The following is a 12,271-nucleotide window of genomic DNA, read 5'->3' as shown; positions in this document are numbered from 1 at the left end:
ATTTTGTTTTTTTACGAGAAATGGATGTCAGCCATTTGCTCAACCTATTAGGTCCATACCCTGACTCACACACAAATTGAAAAACAGTGTGTACTTGCCAGACCCAGGATTCGAACCTGGGACCCACGGCGTGACAGTCCAATGCTTAAGCCGCGCGGCCACCTTACAAATATTGTTGGTACATTTTTTTAAATTCATTAAGACCTGCCTAAACCAAACTATAATAGATAAAAAACAGAGGGATGGAGCGGACCCCTTTTTGAGTTGCTCCGCTCCGAGACCTAATACTTGCTCCAGCTCCGCTCCAGGGTCTGCTCTGCTCCAAGTGAAAACTTACATGAAACTTACGTGAAAACATTATATGTATACAAATGTTAGAAATAATAAAAAATAATAGTGTCATTTTCATTATTAAAAAGTGAGGTTATTTATCACTCAGCAGTTTTGCCGTATTTCAAATAATTACATTTTGCAAAAGTGTCAAATATAATATTTTTATTGGATTTAATAGTAAAAAAACATCCGGAGCAATGGAGCACTACAAATTTTCGGTGCTCCGTCTCCGCTCCTGCTCCAGCTAAAAACCCATTGCTCCACTGCTCCGTGCTCCTGCTCCGTGTTCCTGCTCCGAGCTCCGCTTCAACGCTCTGTTAAAAAAATATTATTCTATCCATAAAATATCCAAAGTTATGTATGATTGAATTGCATAACATAACATTGACTTTTAATAAGAAAAACGACTTTTCATACTTTTGTCCCATAGCGGCAGCCTGTGACAGCACATGATCGTGATGAACGTGATCATAATGTATGTGAACCTTTATCCTATTGTATGTATCTATAGTGTAGATATAATAGTTTAAAATATGTGTAGACATTCCCACTCAGAAAAAAACAATACATTACAATAAGATGAATCTCCGAGCGACAGAGTGTACCAAACCTGTGTACCTACCTTCTTAAATTTTTAATACGACATGTATATTATTTAAATTTAAGTACAGTCCAAAGTATTCCCGATATTACCAACATAATTTTACGTACCTTTCACGTAGCAGCCACAAATCATATGAAACTTCTGCAAAGCAAAAAGCTCACTCATGCAATGAACTTAAAAGCCTTCCATGCAAGTGGTCAATTATTACTTATTCGCAAGCTACAAGTTTCCTACGAATGCTACGAAGACGTAGAACTTCAACGAGATTATTCATTTATTTTAATTGCCACATTTACATAATTTTCATATCATGCTACTATTACAATATGTAGGCACCTATTATTTATGGAAAATAATCTCCAAACTATTCATTTGCCCAATGATCGAATAACAAATTGTTTATATCGAATTTGTGTGTCAGTTTTAATTTTATTGTCCATTAGATGGTGTCCGTCTATTTTAACACAAAATGAATTCTCGGTTATCTTTCGTTAGTTGCACATGGCACGTAATTGAAATATTATATTATTTGTAGAGTATATGTTTTATAACTTTGCACTTTTTACTACACTGATTCGCCTCTTGTCCTGATACCTCACATAAAATTAGATCAAACGATCTTCACTTGTACACATTGACTGCTGACTAGATAATTACTTTTTAATTACCACATTTAAATAGCATGCTAATGATATCGGATGGCCACCTAATCGTTACGCGCTGGACGCGTCTTTAGCGTATATTATGTAGTAATAAGAAAATAAATAGATAATATGTAAAAAAATATTTTCGCATATTCGCAAAAGGTTGCTCGACTTCCCTCGGTCCATCGCCACGTCTCGCGTATCCCGCTATCTGAAACTTGCAGCGCGTAGATCGCTTCTGTGGTACAGCTGGAGGGTGAGGGAGGGTCAGCGACGGAATCTTTGAGACAAATCATGTAAACCTGTAAACCGTCTCTCTGTGACTATTTCAATCACTGAGTACTGACGTGTCCGCTCGTATCGCTCAACTCGTGAGTTTGTAACGCGGCCGTACCAATGTCTTAAATACTGTCTGAAAATATTTTTTCAAAGTAAATGATAAATAATCTCTCAGTGGCGAGTATTCTTTACTGCGTTATAGCGGTATTCATAAGAAAACATAATCTTATCTTATATAAACGTATATTTATGCGTAAATACCCAATATGTATTGATATAATATATCATAGGTATATCATAAACATTCTACAATCATTTTTTTAACCAAAACGAGTTATACCTATCCAATATCATTATGTTTGTTTTTCATAAAATACCTAGATAAATAATTCATTACTTATTTTAAAAAATCCACAATTTAAATTCATCACTCGATTATGTTTTGCCAGTGAGCTTTTGAAATGGCCTCGATTTCTTATGCAATGGTCATTAGTATTCATTCGTATTGTATTTGTTAGAAGTATAAACTACGTTTATTCACACCTAAATGTTTAAATATTATTTACCTATGAAGAACTGCGGATATTTATTTGAATAATAATTGTAATAATATACGTGTTTTATCGCTCATTGTCTTGCATGTTGTACGACATGGATATACGTCTTAACGCAATCTTAGAGGAATCAGTTAAATAGTTTGTATTTTTTTCGTACCTGGCAGTGGGGTATAATTTCTACTTGGCATTATCTTACTGACGGATGCAGCAAATAATAAAGGGGCACCATACTCACAAAAATGATACAAAATGGTTATAAAAGAAAAATAGAAAATATAACAAATAAGCTACAGTGAATTATTGCAATAAGGATGCACGTTAACGTCTTTGACATATTCTACTTACATGTTTAATATTGAGAATACATGATACGTAAGGTTATATCCTACATAAGCCGATGATAATTAATCATAGTTCTATGTTGACCACCGTATCCGCTTGAAATGCAATGTATTGACTATAGAGTGTGACCTTCGATAGTAATAAATTATTAGCTCTTCGGCCATTCGGCTTAACCTTGGAGGAGAACATTGCAGACACGCGTGCCCTGGATCCAGAAAAAACCATATTGATTGGAAAAACGGGTTTTAGTCTTCGTGTGTGAACACAATCGCAAATGCGACAACCATTATGATTAGCTTATCTCAGAGGTATTTAATTTAAGGCTATACTTCAGTTGAGGCGTGGTCTAAAAAGATCGTGGCTATGCGATGCGCGGATTGTGCAAATGACGCGTGCCGAACGAAATATAATTTGTCATAAAAATCCAACATGCGTCCATTTAATGTTATGTTTATTGTTATATTACTAATAATAATAGTATATTCATTGACATGTTTTTTTTTAAGTAGGTACATACGTAAAGTTTTTTAGTCATCTTTACACGATTTAAGAATATTTTCATCCGACGCCATGACAAAACAAATCGACGTGCGGACACCTCAATGGTCGGTCTCCGACTGGCGAGTGGCAACTAGTGAGAAATTTCGCCGCACCTACTGTTGAAAATTATTTGCCGTTTCACTGAAGTACGTTCTTAAGAATTGCATATTATTTTGTGGTTATAACAATGTTTACACTTGTTTACAATTCTATCATCCCTATAATTTCAATTACCTATTTATTTTGGCTATTATTGTGGCACATTATCAGTATTGTGGCGATCAGTTAGCCTCAAATCCATGGATCATGGTCGATTGAACCGCGCTCTTGTCATAAAGAGAAAATTAACAAAAAATGGTGAATAAGAAATGTTGCTTCTTTAATTTGAATTAAAGATTAGGTTGTCCAGCATATGAAGCACGACCTCCTGTTAAGGTCCGGCTAGAAGTGAAGCCGTTCACTAGCCAACCGGATGCTCCAGATGTCCCCTTTCTCCAATCTTGAGGAGCCGGACGCCGTCGACCAGTGACGTCCCCTGGGGGTAGGCAGATTGAGCGTCGCTTGGGGGCGGCAGTTACTCGAAGGGCGGCAAATCGAGAAGAATCATTAAGTATAATATATAGAAATAGGTAGGTACCTAAACTTAGTAATCACAAAAATATCTCTCCATTAAAAAATTCAACTCACTGGTTGGAAACAAAATGTACCTATTAATTATCATAGAATGTTTAACAGGATTGTATTTTTTTTTCTCGGGTTTGCGATGTCTAGTTTATTTCCGTTGTCCTTGGACGTCACATCCTTGACGTGCAGATTTGAGAATCATATTTGAATTATAGGTAGGTACATAGTTAGCTAATTAATTTATCCAAATATTTTTGCCAGTCACTCGCGAGTTTTGAAAGTTGTCATGTGTATAATATTAATTAAATGTATCTGAAAACCGTGGACCCGCAATATTGTTTATTGAAGTAGAGATGGCATTTAAATTAGATTTAGTGGTATATATGTCATGGAAAGATGATAAAAAAATGTATAAAAAATAGGATGGCATTTTGGCGCTGCCTAGGGGCGGCATTTTGTCTAGGGACGTCGCTGCCGTCGACCCATGAGGGCTAAGACATACGGCGCTGCGGCTAGGTCGGTTTGGTTTGTCACATGTGAATTGCATTGTCAGTTTATAGGAAAAAATAATGCCAACAATCCGCCAGATGTGGCTTGGCTTGCAAACCGTCCGACATGTCCATGCGGAGGGGAAATACAGGATGCCAACCACATCCTATGGGAGTGTCTGAGTATGTGCTCCGAACGGGAGGAAATGCTCAGGTCGGTCCAACCAGCTGTTGGACCCATCGGCCCGTCCGACCTGGTTGCTACTAAGGCCAACTATCTTGCTTTCAAAAAATTTGCGGCGTCTTACTACGGGCGTGAAGATCTCTTCACATAAATTTTGCTGCCTGTATGATTAGCTTCGTTCTTTAATTTAATAAACAAGTAGCTTCTTTTTCTTTTTAGTAATTTCCATGTGCTTTTTCTCTCCCTGGCACTTTGCATTAGAGTAAACTCAGTAAACTCAGTCAGAGCTCACTTTGAGCGTAGCAATCTAAGTCTTGGGCATCTTCTCCCAGGACACTCCCAGGCCAATTCTTAGATGCTTCACATCACCAATTGATGGGTCCCGTGATACTCTCGATTAAGACCGAGGGTGGTACGGGGCGGGTTTGGTGGAGGGACTTTAACTTCAATGTCTTTTGTTGGACGACCTGCAAAGAGGCTCTAGACATGCTCTCGACGGGCGTTGACGCCCTTTTGACCAATTTTAATAAAATGCAGTACGTTTCAGCGTAGAGGCCCGACGCACAAGTCGATTTTGAGGCCCCCTACGATAAAAAAATAATAATCCAATTTTAATTTTACAAATAAATCCATGTACCCTATTCAAAAAATTTGTTGTTTTATTTTTTTATAAATTATAATTATACAAACATGGTTCAATTGAAAATCTCCTTTCATACAAATCACAATTCATATAAGTGCATACAACACACAACAGTGGTATACCCACCAACCGATTTAGTATTTGGAAAATAGTTTTCGTGAATTTATATTAAAACACGAATAGAATGGAAATAGGTAAATTACAAAAATGAATAAGTAGGGGAGAGCAGGTAGGATTCGTACACAGGGAGCATTCGTACAGTGGCGATATCTTCACTATCCAATTCATTGGCGTGCTCACGTTTGTGTGTAAGACTTCCGCTCATACGCATAGTGTAACCGCGGGGCAGGGCATCAGTGCGGCCAACAGCTTCGACGGAGCACGCCGATAGGTGTTTTTGCTCTACGTAAGTATTTTTTGTATTCACTTTTGAACACGCTTAACTGTTATAAGTTTTGCACGAATGTTATAACGTGACTTAGTATAGTTTATGAAGTGATAACTTTGTTTAATATGTAAATAGTCATTTTAGGCTAACTATAGCGGTTATTTTTATTTTCAATTAATTTGTTGATTTTTCGGTTTGGGGTACCTTCGTGCAGTTATGAGTGGGGTAGATTCATACTGTACGAATGCTCCCCATTCCTAACTGCGTGGCAGTAGAAAGATTGTTCACCAAAAATATTATTGTTACAGAACCATGTCGCGAATATATGTGAAAAAGGGGACCGGAACAGGAGACGTTGACGAAGATGCAATGATGCAAGATGCAGCCGTTAGAATCCACGTAAGGTGGACAATCAACTTCTACAGCGGGCCAAGATGCCAATGTGCCAGAAACTCTACCTGCAGAAACAGAGATTACTCAACAAGATCTTCCATGGAGCTCAGCGCCAGTATCACCCTCCTTGCTATCACCTACAACTGCACCTGCATCTTCATCAACTGTAGGATTAATAACTCCAGAAATTATCCGGCCCTATCCCAGAGTGGACAGAAATGCGTTAAAAAAGTCGAAAAAAGGAAAACTACCAGAGTATATACAGATACCCCTGAAAAAAATGGACTAGAAGAAATAGAAAAAGCAAAACAGTTGAAGAAGCAAGAGCAAGAGAGGAAGCAATGGGCTAAGGAGATGAAGCGAGCATTATATTTACTGTCAGATACAAGAACCAAAACAAAGAGACAGAAGAAAACTTCAGGGACAACTAAACCAAAGAGGCAAAATAAAACTGTAAAGACTGATAGTCAGGATGAAACTGATTGTGAGGATGAGGCTAATATGACTCCAGTTACGTCAGGGAACATCAAAGAAGAACGCTTTGTGATAGTAGAGTTCAAGAAAACAAAGACCGTTTAAATTATCTTGGGCAGGTGCTTAAAAAATATAGTCCCGTTGAATACAAAGTTTTATTTTTGAGGAAGAAGCCTCATACCTGGAAATTTGTCTTTCCCACTACCAAAGATGAAGGAACAGTTTACCTATCAGATGTGGTATGTGTTTTCCCGCTATCAAAATCTGCTTTTACAGCAAGAACAGCCCGGATAATATTTAGCTTCGAAAAAGACCTATCTATATATAATGTTGGATAGTACAACTATTAAATACGATTAAGACCTATTAATTACTCTAATGGTTAATTTTATAATGTTGTTTTATTCGTTCCTTTATTAACAAAAAAATAAATAAAAGTGTTATGTTTTTATGACTAAGTAGTTATAAGCACTTTAAAAACAATAACTGTTAATTATTATTACATAAAGGCTGATTCTGTGTTAGCTTTGATCTCAATACATGATTATATTACATTGAATAAATAGCATTTTCTTTGACTGTACGAAGGTTCCCCATTATGTACGAATGTGCCCCACACTATGTACGAAGCTACCCCACGTGTGGGGTAGTTTCGTACGTTTTCCATTTTTCAGAAAAGTTACCGTATCTTCGCCATGCTGATTTGTATCTAAACTATACTTCACTATTATTAAAGCCAAATATATTGGATATATAACAGCATTAAAGTTATTTAAAAATATCTTACAGTTTTGTTTTTATACGGCTTAGAGTAAAAAGTGTACGAATCCTACCTGCTCTCCCCTACCTATTCATTTAGTTAAAATCTTTTAAAATATATAAATTACCATTATTATTATAGTACGTGACGTTAGCGCCGCAGGCGAAAAAATCTCATAACCACAGATTCTACCATCAAAGGTGTGTGTAATATTATTCATACCTGCCTTAATTTTCTGTCTATAAACAACGCATAATCTGCCTACTCCCACGTGACGTCACTGGTTTTATATATTAATTTACCGAACTACAAATTTAATTTAGCAATTTCGTTATACTTTGTGTAGTATACCTACTCAGTTTGTGAGAAATACGCATCTTTTTTTAAATTTTCAATATAATTCAATAATTTTGAGGTTGGTTTTGGCTCTTCTGAGACCTCCTTTTAATATTTTGACGAATCGGTTGCGTCATTTGCGTCAAACAAACGCGTCGCTGTTAGCACTACGTCGCTGTTCAATGAAATCCTCCATTATTAAAACCAGTAAACTAATGCATTCATAAAAATGCAACCTCATAATAATTTGTGGAGGTGAAGTACCTACTATAATTTTGGTTACCATTAGTAATGAAGTACCATCAAGAGAGAGGCTGTGGTGAGAACAAGAAAAATTGCTTCCTAACTAAAATCTCCCGTATTTGTAAAACCAATCAACATCAATTCTAGTTATGCAGAAAGTAGCCAGTCCACAAAAAAATTTAAAAAATGAGATATGATATAGATCAGATGCGAGAAGGTTTTCTCTACGTTCTGCTGAAAATAGCCAATCCGCAAAAAAATATTCTTGAAATAAAATACTATTTACAATTTTACATTTTTAATATCATGTTGTTGCTAAAGTGCAATTATCTCAGTTCGACATTATTGTGGACTGACTACATTCAGCATAACTACGTTCAATTTACACAACCTTATATTGTATAACAGCTATTTTGTGTTTTGGTAATAAAATTGTGATTTTCATTCCAAATTTGACTAGTAGGAAAGCCAGTATTTCTGCATAACACAGGTTTCAAGTTCAAGTTACAAGTGGCGCATTGCATCTTGGCGCCTACTTATTCTTTTGAAGTAGGCTCCATAACTGAATCCATCTTCATATTTTCAACACCTGAGTGCTCTCGGTCATACAGCCTTCTTACTCATCAGTTCGTCCCATTTTTTGACAGTTTACAATTGTAGGAACAAAATGAAATTGAAACTGTTCATCTCTCAGTTAGAAAATGAGGATTTGAGTCAATTTCCACACTTGAAAGAGCAGAATGAATGTGCTGCGGATAATAGCAATTTGACCAAATATATTGATATATATTTATATCAATATGATTTTGTTGTTAAATATATGATTTTGCTTAAGAAGAAAACTGCATGCTCGCATTTAAAAACCCATTTTCACATAGTAAACAAAATTTAATGCAGATGCCTAGTAACATGCAAATGGAACTGATTGATTTAAAAACAAATTCATTATTGAAAATGAAATTTGATGACATTTTTCCAGATCAAAATGCTTCTGACATAATTAATTTATGGCGTTCATTGCCCTGTGAACATTTCCCATAGCTAAGAAAATTTGCAAAAAGTTATATATGTCGCTTTGGTTAGACATACAGATGTGAACAAGCATTTTCCTCCATGAAATTGATTAAAAGCAAAACAAGGTCGCAAACAACTGATTCAAATTTGAAGGATTCTCTGCTGCTCTCAGTAACAAATTTAACACCAAACATTGAAAGACTAGCGAAATCCAAACGCTCGTAAGCTCTCAGTGCTCCATCCCGCTCAAAGCTATCTCTCTCTCTCATCACACCTAACAACTGTGGTCCAGAGTTATCTTCACCAAACGAGACTCTCCGGCCGATCACCCTCTCGTCCAAGAGGTCATTTCTGAATATTGTAGATTGGTGTTCCAATAAACATGTGTTTTTTGAATGGCATAAATCAATTAATTTAATTGCGTGATTGAGTTATTCCTTTTCCTCCCCTAAGCGAAGCAGATACGATACCTATTTTCCAACCCCAACCGTGAACGTAAGAAGGTAGAAAAGGTGCTCGAGTTGTATGGCGCATCTGACCTCATCTGTGAAGAAAATTGGCACATGGTATGCAACAGGTTGGCCACCCCTGCTGTAGATATATGACATTGCAGTTGACATGCGTCAACGTAGGGTCATATTTTATTCCAATAAATGTAATTAGTGATTCTAATCGGCTGCTGATAGAATCAAATAAGACCCTGCGTTGACGAACGTCTACGCACGTCGACTACAATGCCGTGTCTGCTCCCTTTTAAAGTAGTAGTATGTATAACTATTTTCCAAATTCCATTCGAAATCCTAGTTTTCTCTAATATCGCACGACAGATGAGCATCTACAGTATCTTGAAATTCTTGTAGGTAATGGCTCGTCGCACATTACGATGGCTAGACGCAAACACCAAACACAGGAAGTAGGTAGCAGTCTAGGTGTACATTTCAAAAAGACTCACTGGATGGTGCCGCAGATTGATGGGCCGTGTGACTCCTCCATCGTATCCCCATATCTGATCTGTCCCTGAAATTTACACCCCAGACTGCTACTTCCTGCGATGTGTGGTTGCATTGACCCGTCGTAATGTGCGATGAACCTAAAGGTAAGCCCAGTCGCACATTGAAAATTGTCTCGACTGGGATGCTAGTCATAAATCAAAACTGAGTGAAACATGGAACTTTCCGTGCGATGACAGTGACGTTACTCGGCAAGCCAAAATGAATGAAGAAGCACGACAATTCGGGAATATAACTCCTGCGCTGCATGTGCCTCCAGATGTTTTTTAACTAGAATGTTTTGTTCCAGCAGTGTGGGAAGGTCCATAAGATAACACATGTGTTTTGTGAATAACGATGTCACATCAACGTATTCGATACGTTGCAGACGATACGAGTCTAGATGTGTAAAATCAGTCGAGGGAGGAAAAGGGTTGAATAAAAAGATTAGTTAAGTTATTTATCAAAAATATATTTTACTCTTTTAAAAAAGTCAACTTCTGAAAAAATATAATATACATATCATTCAATTATCTAGGGCCTAGGCACTTACATCACTCCAAATCAATTAAACTACACATTGCCACAAATTAACTCTATGCCAGAATAAGTGCGTGATTAAGGACAGGCACGCTTCAATAAAACAAATGCAGTTAAACAAGAGAAATTCAAAACAAAAGGGTTTTACATGCATGTCGAGATACATAAAATGGTGAATCCGACACATATTATTAATATAAAATATTTTAATATAATATTAAAACACATAAAATAATTATGTACAACATCAAAGAAATCATTGGCAAAATGCCAGAAAGTATGAAATAATATGCAAATTCAAAATCGAACCGTGCGTGGCAAAAGAGGGGCAATGTTCCTGAATAACAAACACAAAAACTGTACAGAAATAAAATAGGTGGGTACCCGTAAACAGCGTAAAAGAATCATGCAGTGGCATATTAACTAATATAATAAAAACATGATATTATTTCACTTGTTTAAAAATGTGACATCCCACTATTGTATGCCGTGTCCTTACAAGCAATATTTTTCCAGCAATCATTGAGCCCGGCTTCCAGAGCCAATCTCATTATCATAACCAACCGGTCATATCGTTCCCTTACAGTTGTCAAACTTCCTTCCGTTTAATATAAACATTTGTTTTAATAATTTGAGAAAATCGGGAAAATATTCCAGTAACCATTGTGATGGATAAACTGCAACTTTAGTCTACAATCTATTGATACAATAATGTACCCAGTCTATGTATTGGCACTAAAATGTCACTTATTAAAATTAACCCACAAAGCCGTTACACCTCTGAAAAAACACATTCTTTATTTTCAGACTATAGCAATGTTTGACATTCGAAATATTAAGATCTACACTAAAATGAGACCATATTGATGGTTGTACCAACATTTAAAAATATCAGTTTAGAATATATCTATAACAGTATTTTTTTTGTATATGGGCTCAGTCTGAAAGTATTCTGAGTGTATAAATATATGTATTGCACAAATGAAAAATATTGTGAAACATGATTTATCCCGTTCAAAATTTTGCATGAGACTAATAAATTATTGACTTGCATAATTTTCCATTTCTTTTGTTGTTTTATAAATGATTGTTAATTAAACAAATAATAAACAGACGGCAAAATATTTGTATACAGAGGTCTCCAAAAAACAATTTATTACATTATAATTATTATAATATACTTCATAATTAAATTCAGAAACCGATAAAAGTTTTAGCCCACACCTCGAAGACACTAAATTTTAATTTTTTTCTATCTTCCCATAAAATCACCATCTATTTTCCCTACACATATGTAATTAAATATAGGTTTTTTTTTTTTTGTAAAGAGATAATTTTGTACGTCATGTCAACTGGTCAGAGAAATGAAACTAACAACAATATTATTAAATTAACTTTACCAGTTCCTAGAAAAATATTGGAAATTTATTTTCAGATGAGAAACTGACGTTATTTTTGCTTTATCACAGCAATATTTGACTTGTTATCCCATTAGTTAATCTAATTAATAGCCTGGCAAATGCACTACAATTAGATGATCTGAAATATTGATACATCAAATTATATCTCAACCCTAAAAACACGTACCTTTTTCCATATAAACCTAGACTATTTCACATAATATGAATGACCACACAACTGCAAATCTAAAAATGTTTAAATGTAATAATAAAACATGTCCTATCCTACAGAAGAAATAAATAATAATATAATTAAGATACACATTATATTAAATATTAGAATTATTACTACAGCAATGAATAATTATTCTACTCATTGCACTCTCACAATTTTATTTATACATACTGTACATATTTTGAAATAAGGCACAATCTGATAGATGTATAACAATAATTACATTTGAACTAATGAACAATACAAAGAATCTTGTGATTT

General features: G+C 35.5%; 1 protein-coding gene across 3 annotated transcripts in view; it reads left to right on the top strand.

The window, feature by feature from the left end:
• Positions 1–6,636: 6,636 nt before the first annotated feature.
• The window catches only part of LOC147072556 (uncharacterized), a 135,355-nt gene continuing 129,720 nt past the window's right edge, over positions 6,637–12,271 (top strand). Inside the window, exon 1 of one of the 3 annotated variants that reach the window (XM_085946957.1) lies at positions 6,637–7,177. The gene's annotated coding sequence lies outside the window, so the exon portion shown is untranslated. Of the gene's footprint in view, positions 7,305–12,271 lie in introns of all 3 variants that reach the window. The other 2 variants (XM_085946956.1, XM_085946955.1) reach the window with 2 other exon arrangements.

Source organism: Rhyacophila brunnea, unplaced genomic scaffold, assembly GCF_057557595.1.
Source record: "Rhyacophila brunnea isolate RB1 unplaced genomic scaffold, BYU_Rbru_1.0 scaffold_2, whole genome shotgun sequence".
Taxonomy (NCBI): Eukaryota; Metazoa; Arthropoda; class Insecta; order Trichoptera; family Rhyacophilidae; genus Rhyacophila; species Rhyacophila brunnea.
Note: the sequence above shows the minus strand (reverse complement) of the source record. Positions and strands in the feature narration are given on the sequence as shown.